The sequence below is a fragment of the Fringilla coelebs genome (assembly GCF_963513975.1).
Source record: "Fringilla coelebs genome assembly, chromosome: 9".
Classification (NCBI taxonomy): domain Eukaryota; kingdom Metazoa; phylum Chordata; class Aves; order Passeriformes; family Fringillidae; genus Fringilla; species Fringilla coelebs.
The window spans coordinates 5,872,638-5,886,964 of record NC_140067.1 but is presented as its reverse complement, the minus strand read 5'-3'; the positions used below and the strand labels follow the sequence as shown (position 1 = coordinate 5,886,964).

The 14,327-nt window shown below is 42.3% G+C and overlaps 1 protein-coding gene across 3 annotated transcripts in view; it reads left to right on the top strand.

The window, feature by feature from the left end:
• The first annotated feature begins 4,541 nt into the window (after window positions 1-4,541).
• The window catches only part of ZFYVE9 (zinc finger FYVE-type containing 9), a 55,245-nt gene continuing 45,459 nt past the window's right edge, over window positions 4,542-14,327 (top strand). For 2 of the 3 annotated variants that reach the window (XM_084211575.1, XM_084211576.1), the window contains exon 1: window positions 4,542-4,675. The gene's annotated coding sequence lies outside the window, so the exon portion shown is untranslated. The remainder of the gene's footprint in view (window positions 4,676-14,327) is intronic. The other variant, XM_084211574.1, reaches the window with a different exon arrangement.

Here is a 14,327-nt window from a genome sequence, read left to right as displayed (position 1 = left end):
CATCCCTTGAACCATTGTAAACACTGCCATCCCCACGGCTGCTCCCATCATGTGCTGAACAGCACATGAGCTGTGTCAGATGATGCTGAAAGGGATGACAGGTTGTTACTTCTTAGTGCCCCAGGAAATCAGCTTCTGCATAGACAAGCAGCCAGAACCCACAGCTACAGACACAAAGTTCTACTTCCCAGGGAGCAGACTTACAGGAATGAACTCCTGCTTCTGTCAAAATTAAGATTTTACGACCTCCTGATTTTGACATTCCCAATGCTGGGAAATCCAGCCTGTCCTGTCCTAAACTGTCCTGGTGATTAATTACCTTCCCTGGTAGAAGACCTCACAGGAAGATGAATACATCTGCATACACTCCCTGAATCTTGAAGGTCCTTAAAGCCTGGGATTGAGTCACCCCTTCACTTTCTTTCTTGACACTGAAATAGAATGAACCTTTTCACTTTCAGTCTAAATCATTCTTATTGATCTTCTCTGAACCATCTCTTTTTCAGCTTCTATTAAGGAATTAAAGAATTGGGGTATCAGACTTCAGGAGCAGTGGGATTAGTACCAGAAAAATAGAGACCTCTTTCTATATTCTCCTGTTTATAAACCCAAGGACTGCATTATCCTCTTGGCTACAGCACCACACCACCTGCTTATTTTCTCCTGATTATATATGATGATTCTTGAGGTTTTTGAGCATTAACTTGTAAAAGCACAAATTGTCTCATCCTATAATCACTCCCTCTATTCCTTGATGCATGCTTTTACATTTGGCTCTACAGAAATGCACATAACTTGTTATCAAGCTGTCTCAGCTGCTTTGCAGCATGACTTGTTATTTATTAATCCCTATTGCTTACATCACTTGCAAACTCTTTAAGTGATGATTTTATGTTTTTCTTAAAACCATTAATATCAATACAATGCAGTTTAGTACTAATTGCCATAGGATGCAGAAACACATTCTTTGATGATGACTTTTTATTTTCCCACTTTGTAACTGTCAGTTAGTTAGAGTCTCAACAGTTTAATAAGTGCTGTGATGAGTTGGTATCATTTTGGCTTCTTAATTAAAATGCTGCAAGTTACCAGAACAAATATTTTGCAGACTTACTTACCTTCATCAACCAAATTTGTAATGCCATTTAAAAAATCAAATTATTTTCACAAGATTTATTTTCCACATTAATTTGCAGTTATTGTGTTTCTACTCTTTAATTCTTTTTCAATCAAGTAATGTAGATAATGTCCCATTTTATTACCCAGAATTTTTGTCAGTCTGGCAGGTTGTAATTACCTTGGTCACCTTGTTTACCCTTTTAAAATATGGGTACAATATTTCATCCAGTCCTTTGGAACTTTAACAGTGCTCCAAGATTTATTGAAAGTCAACATTAATGGTCTAAAGATACTCTGTGCCAGTGCTTTTAAAACTTTTGGATGCAAGTAACATGGATCTGCTGATAGCCAACTTCATTAGCTTCTGTTTAACATCCTCCTCAGTGCTTGTTGTAATGGAATGTATTTCATCATCATCATCATCATCATCATCATCATCTGATATCATATGGCTCTTCCCCAAAACCAGACCAGGAATAGTTATTGAGTTCTTCTGCTTTCCTACACTATTGTTAGCCATTCCATTATTTCTGTCTAGAAACAGAGTGAAGACATTCGAACTTCCTTTTCTCCAGGTTTCTGCAAGTTTCACCAATAGTTTAAAAATCCTCTTATTTATCCTTAACTCTGTTGTTCAAAGATTACTCTGGCATAATTTTGACTCCTCTGGAACTCCTAGATCCCGGCATACACATGTTGTTACAGACATCTTTGTATTGACCCTGTAACTCTGTGCTGCTCCCTGCAACCAGAGCACCTCAGAGGTTCCTTTTACCTTTCTAACCCTGGTCCTCTTTCCCCATTTCCCATCCCCTGCCTTTTGCAAATTGGAGTATCCTCTTCTCTCTGCTCTCCTTTATGCCTTTTCCTTGGTAGCTTCTCATAAAGAACTGGGAAAACTACTTGAGAAAAGAGGTGGCAAGCTCAGTAGCAAGCTGTGGTGTGGGATAGTATCAAGCACCATTTCTTATGACAATGCTGTGGAGGCTCATGGACATGGAAGAGCTGCAGATATGTTTTGGAGAGTTTGTACTTTGGACTGTTGTGCCAAGTGAAAGGTCATGGTCCATGGTCCATGGTCTTACAGCCTTGCTGTGGCTTGGGATCAAAATTATTGGTTTGGTTTGTACACAGTGTTTCTCACTATCAATACTGAAATGTTTCTTATTCTAGCAGAGGGAGCACATTGAGAACACAGGATGGGCAATAAACTGCTCTAAGCTCAGGTGTCCGGCACCACAACTGCCTGGAGCAGCTCCCTGGAGCTTGTGGCGTTTGCTGCTCCTCTAGATACAGCTTCATTAGGAACAAGTCACGAGGCATCCAAGTACCCAGGAGGAATGGGGAATGAGACCATGTCCCATCACCTTAACTCACAGAGCTGATTCCCATTGCTCCTAACTCATGTTTTGCATGCTTTCATGCTTTGACTTCTTGCAAAACAGCCAGTTATGATACCCTTCAGGAAAAAACCTCTCTGTGTTTGGTGAGAAGACATCCCAATGAATGGCTGTATCCAGAGGAATAAAAGTAGAACAAAATTATGGTAGCAATATGCCTCTGTGAGACATTCACAGATGGCAAAGCTATGCACTTGCATGCATTTGGCCAGAGGTTAAGGAGTGTTATGCCACACACTCTTTAATTAATTTCTCTTTTTTTTTTTTGGTCAGGCATATTGTGTGTTTATTAGTCTGAGGTGTTTCATGAGAACCATTTTGAGGACAGTAATTGTGTATTGCACCAATCTGAACCCCTCATCTGTGCTTCACAAGCATGACAACACTAATTGCTAAAGAGATAGCAAGTTGGGGTTAACCAGGAATGCTTTATAGGAGTAAATAAATTCCATCTCCATTAACATGCTACTCCCAGCTATGATGGATGAGCATTTTTTATCTCCTCAGCTATTTGCCCATGGATTGATGATTCAGTTGATTGGGAGTATCTCATATTTTTCGCTTGAAAAGCACAAAGTTCCACCAGAATCAATGAATAAACATTAAGTGCTTCCCTTTCATTTCAAGCGGGATGGGCTGATGCTCTTGGAGCAAGGAGGCCTAGATTTTATCACCGGGGCTTATTACACTGCATTCACTGACATATGTGGGAAGTTAATGGAGAAGCCCAACCTGCCGGAAAGTGTGAAGGCCTGGGAAGAGGGAATGGCCGTGCAGCTGCATTAGCAGCCACCACACTCACCTTTCCCTCCTTCCTGGGCTGACATGGCACTGCTGCAGCCGGGAGATCGCGGACCTGCACAAAGGTGAGGGGACAGCGACTCCTTCCCATTCCCCTGGCACCAAATGAGCCTTTCCTGAGGCGGAACCGAGGTGAGGGGCTCCCGAGGCGAGGGACGGCGTGTTCCTGAGGCGAGGGGTTCCTGAGGAGAGAGATGAGGGGTTCCTGAGAGGAGGAGCGGGGCGTTCCTGACGCGAGGGGTGAGGGGTTCGTGAAGCGCTGGGCGCTCGCTCGCCCGGCTGAGGCTGCAGGCGGCGGTGAGGGCGCACTGTGGCGGTTCGCAGCCCGGGACCGGCCGCCCCCGCCCAGCCCGCGCCCGCCGGACAGCGGCACACGCGGGGAGTGACATTTCCCGGAGTTCCCGAGCGCCCGCAGCCAGGCGAAGAGTCCCGCTCCCGGCATGGGCGGCCGCCTGCTCTTGGAGAGAGATCGGGTGAGACTCCGGGCGCAGTGTCACGGTTTGGCGTGCCCTGCCGGCTCGCCAGCGCGGCTTCCGTGGGGAACGAACGTGGTCGTTTGTTGTTATTTCGTGGGTGTAGGGTTGTTGTTTGTTTTTTTTTTTTTTTTGTTTTTTTTTTTTCTTTTTGTGTGTTGTGTTTCTATTTTTTTCTTTTTTTCTTTTTTTTTTTTTTTTTTTAATTTTATTTTTAATTTCTGGAAGCCTCTTTGCTGTGGACTGAAGGTGTCTGCCAGCGGATGGCTTCGGGCCTCGCACCTCTCGGGGCGGCCGAAGGCGTCCCGCAGGATGGTGTCCCTCTCCGACTGTGGAGACGCTCAACATGAAATGGCGAGATAACACATGCTCGGCTCCCAGCCACGAGTCCTTCTGACCAGGTTTTGTGGAGTGGTCACACTGCACACACTGCAGCCGGTGCCCGGAGGCGCGTCCCTCGGCCGCGGGGCACCGGCAGCGCCCCGTGCCGCCCCCGCCTCCGTGTGTTGTGTGGCTGCGGGGTCCGCGGGCTCGGCGGGTCCCCGCGGGGACAGAGCGGGCGGCTGCTCCTGCTGTCCGGCCGCTGCGGGGTCCCGGTGCGGACCCCGGGGCCCGGTGCGGGGGTGCCGGCGTGGACCCCGCGGCGCGGGGCGGGGGCGCGGCAGCTCCGCGCCACCTCCCCGGCGGTGCCGCAGTGCCGTGCGCTGCCGCCGGGGCCGGGCAGGGGGCGCTGCTGCCGGGCGCTGCGGCGGCCTTGGCCGCGGAGGCAGCGAGCGAGCGCGGCTGGCGGCGGCGAGGGCGCGCCGGCCCCCAGCGCTCCCGGGGCGGACCCGGGGGATCTCCCTCGCCATGCAGACCCGGCGGCGCCTGCTGCCTCCCCAGGTGAGTGAGCGGAGTCCGGCACGCCGCCCGGGAGGCCGGGGCACCCCGCTCCCCAGGCCCCTGCCGCCCGCAGCGAGGCCCCGCGGGCGGGCGGGCGGGGAGGGCTCCGGCGCCTCGGTGGAGCCGCCGTATCGCCGACAGCGCCCTGGGCCTGCCGGCTCCGGGCCCCCCCTCGCCCTGCCGCCCTTGTCCTCGGCACGCCACCAAGGGGAAGGCAGCGGTCGCCCCCCAGCCCTCCCCGGCGGCCGCTGTGGTCCTTCGATCTCTTCCCCGCCGTTCCCCCTGCGTCCCTGGGCGTCCGGACCGGGTGACCCGCTCGCCCGGGGCACCTTTCTCCCCGCGCCGGCGTTCCCGGGGATGGGGAAGGAGCTGCTGCTCCCCCCGGGACGCCCCGGGTGCCGTGCGGGGCAGGGTGAGGTTGTGCCCGGGCAGCCGCGGCTGCCGGCCCGGCAGGGGAGGATCCCTGTTTGCATCTCGTGCCCTTTTTATGGCCTGATCTCCGCTCTCTCCCCGGGCTGGGAATGTTTCTTGCTCATCGCGATGTGTAACAAGTCACTCCTGCAATGGTGGTAGTGGTGGAGGGGGATGGGGAGAGCGGGCGGGATGCGTTTTATAACATCTCTAATTACGTGAAATTGTGGTCATGTCTCACTCTAAGAATAACTGGCACTCTTGACATGTCAGACTTTTTGCAGAGGTAGGCTAGTTTCTTGCTCATAAATGTTATGGCTAAATAGGTGCCTGTGGCAGAATGTGGCTCAAGAAATGTTTTTATCTTCTTAACCAGACAGAGAAACAAGTAGCAGATGGAAATTGATAGGCTTTATGTTTTCCTGTTAACGATCTTCTTTATTTATAGACAGGATATTCCTTATTATTTTATGACAGAGGTTTTTCAGAGAGTGTCATTTTTACACATATTTTCATTCCGTTCAGATATTAAAAGTTAACTGAATTCCATCAGTCTTCGTATTAAGTGTGATTGTCTCAGATTAGAATTTCTGAATAACACTGCCCTCAGTTTTTGGGTCCAGACAGAACCCAAACCTGGAAGGAGTCGTGTAAAAACAAATAAAATAGTAATAATAAAAAAAGTGCTCTGCCTGAATAAAAGCTTTTCTTTTCTTTGGGCAGCATTTAACTGACTCGGCAAGGCTTTAAAATATTGTAATTAACTTATATTAGCAAGTAATTTTTGATTGCATGGAACACGTCCAGATTTTAGATACACCTTCAGTGGTTGAGACATCCAAATCCTTTGTTACGGCCTGAACCCTCTGTGTGTTTCTTTTTATAAAGTTAAGGCATGTGATGCAAAATGAGAAGAACAGTCTCCTTGACCCAAGAGAGACAAATTTAAAAATCTCTTCAGAGGTTTGGGGAATCTGAAATGGAAGCTGAAGAAGGGTTTAAAATTTCAAACAAGCCTCCCCCTCTAATTGAAGCCCTGATCAGCCCTGAACAAGTTACCCTGTTCTGACACACTGTGATTTATTTGCATTGCTTTATGGTGCCTGCTTTAGTGTGTGAGAAAGGAAGAAACCCACCCCAAAACCGCCGTGCTGACTCCTGATATTGGGTGTTATTTTTGTGTGTTAGCTTTGAGGCAGTTATGAGGCTGGGGATTAAATACTTTCAAACACACACTCATTTCGGGATCTGAGGCCTGGGGCTAAGGCTGAGATGAAATACAGTTTTTTTAGCTTGGCATAAAGTCTGGCTGTGATTGTCTCAGGGAACAAAGGTAGAGACTGAACAAAGATGCAGTATTAAAACTTGTGGCCAAAGAATGATAAGCTTTTAATGTCTGTTGTAGTCTGTCCACTTGCTGTGCCAGCTTTGGCAGAAAACAGCTTGATTGTTTTTCAGTTTACAGGCTATCTATAGAAAATTACTTGGAAATTATTTTGCTGAAGGATTAGACTGGCCTTTTGCTTTTGAATACAAGCTGGCCAAAAAGATGTTTTGAGAAAAAGTTGTGTGTTCATGTTTTGTTGATCAGAAAAATCTTTTCTATATGCTAAGCTGAGAGTCTTCCCAATAAAACTGATTTTCTTAACTGGAAATCAGTTGAGGAATGGTAGTTTCAGTGCACAGTTAGTCTGTGTGCTGATGAATCTGTGATCTTTTCCAGAACACTGTTCTAAGATGCCAGTATATTCATAGGCTTCTTTGAAAGTGTTATATAAAGGCTAATGTTTATTTTTGTAACATGATTGAGATTAAAGAAATTGAAGGGTGGCCTGTTTATGGTTCTATTTGTGATTCTTTAGGAGACTCGGACTTTTATGTGGACAGAAATGTGAGCTAATATGCTTGGTTTTCCCTCCTGTTGTTTCTGTCAAGCATTGAGAAAGGTACAATGGTACTGCAAGTTGACAAAGCTTTTTATATTGATAAGCAGTAGAAAGTCAAAAGTAAATGGCTGAAAGTAACTAAAAGTATTGAGTTTGAGCTGATAGAGACCACTTTTACTTCTGTGTTAGCTAGAAATGTTGGCTATATCTTGTAATACTGTGAAAATTGTGTCAATTAATGCAGATGGATAGGATGATATAAAATATACATGAAGGATCCTTCATTGACATAGTAGTTTCTACTTGAATTGGAATTCAGGAAAGTAGAATTCAGGATATGCATTGATACAACTTTTTGGACTAATGACTAGAGCAAAACATGCTATATAGTTAAACAAAATGTACACTGAAAAATCAGTATGATAAAAATAAATTACCTTTATCATAATGCACACAAATATAATTTATATGTAAAGAATAATTATTTGTCTTATCTCTATAAATAATTTTATTTTTACATGCAAGTAAAGTACATTCCTACTTACTATCTGTTTGGCTGAGTTTCACTTTAGCTGCTATTCAGGTTGCCATAGCAGACAGATAGAAAAATACTTTTAAGGTGAGTTTATATGTATTTTTTCACTGAATAATTCCAGGCTGGTTTATTACTGGATTATTCCATTAGTAATTATATTACTGCTGTATTGCTGCAAGAGACAAGCAGAGATGGCTAATATTGGTACTCCTTTTTCAGAGATAACAGCCCTCCAAGTAGTACATCAGCATCAAATAGGCTTAACATGAGTGGCAGAGGAAATCCATAAAGTGTCACTTAAACTATTTTAAAAGTAGTTACTAGAGAAATCAAATTAATTTAAAAATATAGGTCGAAGGCAAGAATGCATGGTCACGGTGTCAACAGAGGGTAAATTTTTCCTTCCCTATTCTTTCTTCCAGATCTGCTCAAAGGAGAGGGGACATAAAGCAGCAAGTCCAGTCAGCTGAGATTTGCACAGGCATAGTTCTGTTACAGGAAAAAAAAAAGGCAAAAAAAAAAAGGTGATAAACTATGTGAAAAACAGGTGTAGAGTCACAACCTGTAGATCCTCTGTGTTTTAGGAAGTGTGGAACTGGAGTGTTCTCTGAAGAGTTTATGTGACATCTTCAGTCTGAGGATAAACTAAAGCAATAGTTGTGTTAGTTATGAAGGCTGGGGAAAAGAGAGCTTTAGGAAACTTCAACATTGTTTTGTTTTCAGGTGAAATCTAATCATTTGGAAATGTCAATATGCAGCAGTGTGACCATATGTTATGCTTTGAAGTTTTGGTGTTGATGGATTGAGCTTTTTACTTGTTTTGTCCCTAGTGTACATTGAGCAAAGGAAAATGTGGACTTAAGTGCTGGATTTCCATTTGCACTGTTTTTTTGTTTGTCTCTATGTTTCTTGAGTAGAAATGATCAACTTTCATATGGAATTATTTGTAGATAATGCTAATAGCTATACTCCTCTATATTTTGTCTCTGTATTGTAATAGAATTTATAAATATCTTTTTATTTCTTGCTATATGTGTTAATATTGTTCATACTATACCTCTGATATTTTGATGGGAACTGAAGTTACAACCCTATATATAAATCAGCGGGGTATCAGTAGTATCAGTTGTTTAAGGGAACACACTGAAGGTCCAGAAGCATTCTAGTAAGCTCTGCTAGGATTTTCTAGGTTTGTCTGTCAGGAATTTTATTGCATGCTGCTTGTTTCCTATGCTTCCTCTTCCTTTTAATATCCACAGGAAGCTTGATGAACTTTTGTTTTAAGGGCTTGATGGCATAGTGGACTTGAGTAGAGCTTTACATTAAGAAATGGTATTGCCCTTAACAATTTTTTCAAACACTGTTTTGTTGTAATTTGGTTCCAGCATAGTGACAAAGGTGGGAAGCTTTCCCATGGAGGCTTGAGGCATCAGCTGGTGCTTTAGGCAGTGCTGCTGAACCCTGTGTTCAGGGTTTGGTTTTGCATGCAGTACAAATGCAGTTGATGTGCCTTCGCTGGTGTCTTCCTGGTTTTTGGCCTGATTCGAGCTGAACTGATGTTTGCAGTAGCTACAAAAAAGCGCTAAAGCCTAATGTACACAAAGCTGCATGGGTTTCTTTCTCTGCTGTTTTCTGTGTGTGAAAACATTGTAGAATTCAGTTTGATAACTATTTTAGGGCTGTTTCCTAGCTATTCTTCATTAGAGAAATTAGACATGATCAAAGATGACTAAAGTGTTTTGTGATTTTCTTTGCTTGTGCTGAGAATATCCCTTGTCCAGTTAAGAGCTAGAAAATAAATGCTTTATACCAAATTATTACCATAGTAATACTGAAACACTACTGACTGGTAGTGTTTCAGAATTTTCCTTACTGAGTACTTGTAGTACAATTTTGCAGAAGAGGGGTTTTTTAATTAGTAAAATGGTAGCTGGGAGGAACTTGTCATTCCTCTTTGCAGCGTACAAAGAATCCAGACGACGTTTCGTATCAGGTGATAAATTGAAATTGGGCCATACTTGGGTCAGAGATTCATGTGTGCTCTATCAATTACAGAAGAGCTCTAGCTGCTCTAGTAGTACTTAACAGCCTTCTGGATTCTTCCAGGTTTAAAAAGCACTGTAATTGGAAAGCTTTTATTTACTTTGACAATATACTGAAGCCTTTCTAACAAATAATCGAACTCAAATGTTACACACGTTTTGGGTACAACATTTCTATTTCACTCCAAGTGTAAAATTTTGTTTAGGGAAGCAATATGGGTAAAATACTTTTGCAGATTCATAGCAGATTATCAGTGGAAGAACATACAGTGGTACTTTTTTCAAAAAAGTAGTGTGATGCACTTAAAAGAAATTGGTAAATGTTCAGTGGAAGAAGAGGATCAAAGAGCTTTCTAAATCACATAATACCTTCTTTATCTGTGGATGACACTGACTATTACAGGAGCTTTTCTTGTTTCCAGGTTCAGTTTTGTTGTGTCAAAACTCTGCTTTGAACTCAGTGTACATGTTGTCTTAGCTGTTTGCACTCCAAGTGTGAACTAGAAGATTGAGTTAGGAACACTAAAATAAAGGCCAAGCCATGTGAAACTATGATTTTACAGTGTATGTAGTTACTCTAAATTCAAGAAGAATTGGCAAATCATATGAATATGCATAAAATTTATTGCTTGACCAGTTGGCCAGTCAGATAATTGGAAGTTTGTAAGATACTACATCACAAAAATTGTAGCTATTTTCAGGTTTGTGAGTTTTTTGTTTCTCAGTTATTGTTTAGTGTGCTTCTCTTGCATTTCTTTTAACCCAGTCAATTAAACTGTTCTCTCATCTGTTTTGTTTTCTTCTTCAACAGCTTCAGTTTTTTTTATTCCTCTTGTTTTGAACTGTTGGATTTTAAGAGGAAGGTTGAAGACTGGTGTCACTAATAGTAAAATATGAGTCCTGGTTTCTGAGGATGTAGATTCCTCTGGTCTGTATGGTGCACAGACCTCATTCTGATCTTGGGTGTGCCACACATCCAGTATCTCTGAGGTGCACTTTGGTGATGAGTGTGGGGGTGAAGGTAAACCTGCCCCAGTCATCTGCTGAAGGTGCCTGGTAGAATCAAATTAGTATTCCCACTTCAAGTTCTGCAGCTCTGAGCTTTGCATATCAATTTAACCAAAATGAAATTAATCTTGTTTCTCTGCCAGGTCAGGAAGTGCAGTGAGTGGAGAGGTGCACATTTGGTTTTTCTGCAGGTGTTGTTGCAGAGAAGCAAAGGCAGTGGGCTGCTGTGGTTTATTGCAGAAGAGAGGTGGATAATGTGCTGGTGGTTCTTAAATAAATGTGATATGAAAGAGAGAAGTTTATTTTGTGTGTTATTCCCAGCAACTGCTGAGTAGGGGTAGTGCTGACTTGTCTTTTTAGTGCATCACATCAAGGGCCTTGTTGCCTGACACCATCCAGTACTGAGGACAGGGAACTGGGCTTGATTAACCTGGGCCTCTAAAGAGTTCAGTGCTTCTTGCATTGAGTCAGTGCCGTGTGCTGGAACCAGTAATAAAGGAGCTGAAGCCCTGGGAATCTGTTCCAGATTAATTTTCCACCTGTAATTCTTTAAATTTTGTGAAAGATTTTCTAAGTAGCAGTGAATTTCTTCCATGATCTGGAGATGGAGAGAAGTATGTTTTGTTTCAAGTTGGAAGATGTGTTGAATGAGTTTATTACAGTGTAAATCTTATCTGATGTTATATGTATCCAAGTCCTTGGAGATACTATATTAGTAAGCATTTTGTTCCACCATCTGTGGAATGAAAGAATCTTGTTTTTCTGTAGATGTAGATCTTTTTTGCCCCATAGTATCTCTTCCCTTCCTTCCCTCTCTGCATTAATCCCATCTTTTTCACATAACACCATAATTCTGGGGATTTTTTTCCAGAGCTGTGTGGGTATTGATTACCCAGCAGGTTGCTGCCAAAATACATAGAGCAGCTTGCTTTTCCCTTGGAGGGCAGTCACTTGGATTTGGTTTTACTGTGTAGGTACTCATTTTCATGACAGATATATATATTAAAATATGAGCAGAAAGAATAGTAAATGAACAATATAATCCCATAATATTAATTTCTATAGGAGATTAGATTAAAGATACAACACTTGAAAAGTGGCAGCATCTGAACACTAAATCAGTCTGTAAGTCCTCTTGTTCATATTACTGAGGCTCTGAATACTGAGCTTTTTTTGTCGGCTGGAGGAGACAAAAAAGCTACATGGTTAAAATATACCCAGGCAATCATGCCAATGTAATTTTTTATTCCCTATCTGCACTGTAATGCAGATAAAAGAACATTTAATACAAATTGAGATAATGTAAGAGGAAGGTTCCCTCTTTGTGATGTTTTTTTTTTTTTCATTTATCCCGCAGTCTTTGGAATTGCACATTCTCCTGTGATACTGTAGAAATACATGCTATGGCTTGGAAATAGCTTGTTTCTGTGGCTTGTGTTTGGTAGAAAAAGGCACAGGTATTTTTTATTTACACCCTTTTTGGGCTTTATACTCTGGTGTACAGCTGCTGTTTGTGTTGGCCCAGCCACACTGACAGTCCAGCAGAGCATATTGGTTGTCACTGTGTCACAAAGGTACATTGTAAATGCTGTGTTGGTTAATTCAAAATGAGTGTTTTAATGGTCTCTTATTTGGTGAACTTGAAAGTACATGCAAAGCCCACTTCTTAGGTTATATTATTAACAGATTACTTTAAATAGCATATATATTGAAACAGCCTCTTAGCTGAAACACCAAATTGCATTGATTGTAGTAATTTCATACTGTGTTTTTGTATAAATGATGAAGGCTGCATAAAACCCCAGCATATTTCATGGGTTTCTCAGTTCTTTCTTGATTCTTTTATAAATGAAACTTTAAAAGTTGTTACTTAAGCATCAGTCCACCTGTGTGCTTTTCTGCTTTCAAGTGATTGTATTGGTGTACTGGCTTAATAGCTTTATATTGTATTTACCTTGGTTTCACTTAACAAGTCACTTGTAAAATGCATTTTAACCCATCTCTGGAATTTGCTCATAGATTTTCTTTTTGAATACTCATGTAGAATGAATGTGGGGTTTATTATGATGCCAGTTAGAAATTGTTTCTTGAGACTCATGGGCAGTAGATGGATGTATATGTAGTGGTTTTGTTCCCTTATTAATTTCCTATAATAACCCTTGTGGCTATTTTTTTTTTTTCATTAAGCTTCATTTCTGTAGAGATGGCTTTTAAGAGTAATTGTACCTTCTAATTTGAGGAAACAGGCAGTAGTGCCTCCTGTGTAGTTAACAAAGCTTGTCTTAACTAGAGGTTTCAAATACTGAGATGCTTGAGGGAAGTGGTCCTGGATGCTGAATACCCACTGTGTGTATGTGTCACAAAATGCATTTCAGGCTACAAGGCTGGGGTTTAAATTAATTTGTGAAGGAGCTTAACGATGGTCAGTAATGATGAGGAGGGGTAGGAGGCAGGCTGGCAGTTAGGACAATGTTTTAGGATGTGGCTGTTATTGTAGCCATGTGGGGTTTTTTTGCATTTTTGATGGCCAACCCTCTAAAAGCTTCAATTTCTGTTTGCACAATGGATGGACCACCACTGCTCTTGGGTTTGCTCCCACTATTCTCCCACTGTGGTTAATAAGGTTGTTTACAAGTATGTTTATGCCAGTAATGAACAGTAATGTTGGTACATGAGGTTTCTTATGGGTTTGGTTTTTCTTGTCGGAGAAAGAAGATAGCTTAGGTAGGGAGAAAACAGATGCAGGAAGAAGTGAATGGGGAAGGAATGTGAGAAGGGAAAAGGGGCCCTCCAGATGAAGAAAACAGGAGCATGCTGAGTGTGCTACAGGCTAAGAAGGAAGGGTAAGGAGGTGGGGATTCATGGCTGAGCTGAATCAACCACCCTGTCAGTGGACAGAAGTGGCAGAGGTTTCTCAGGTTTTGATCTGTCTGAGAAATGCTGCATCTGAGTTTAGAAGAATTTAGAGTTCTTACAACTCTGTAAGATTTCTGATAATTGTATTAACACTCATAACTCATTAATAAGGAAGGCTTTCAAATGTTTTTGGGTTTTGTCTGTTAAGTCTTTATTTCCTGTGACTGCTAACAGAAACACTGGATTACAGGCACTTAGTGTTAGAACTAAAACTTCATGGAGCCCAGCATAAATTTCAGGTAGGTGTCCTGATTGCCTCAATGGTACAGCATATCAGTGAAAAGAAAAAGCTTTACAGTGCACTTAAATGCAAGTTCCTGCCTGTTTCTGGTGGTTAATGCTCAGTCCCTTCAGCACTGTTACAAGCATGTTAATGGCCCTGAGCACAGAGGAGATGCATGCTCAGAAATAGCAGTTTCAGTACGCACTGTTGCCATGGATTATTGAGTTGTATCAAATGAGTTACTAGTTCCAGATGACTTAAGACATAATGCACTGTGAGCATCAGCAGTGATGCTAGTTAGATCATGATCACAAACGTGGGAGGGAACTTTGCTACACTTGACAAGAGTGTTTTATAATGTGTTTGGTGTGATATGAATACAAAGGTCTACATAAAATGGGAATTAAGTTACCTACTTAGAGATAATTTCAGGGAGAAGACAGTATGAGATAAAAGTCCATATTTATTTCAGAGATGTATGGTAATCCAGCTTTACATAACATAGGATTTGAGAAATAGTAACCATTTGGTGTCTATAATTATATTTCTTCAAAGGGATTTATTCTTTAGAATGCTGTTGTGTGTCACAGTTATCAGGTGAGCAGAGATGACCACAGGAGTGCTGGACACA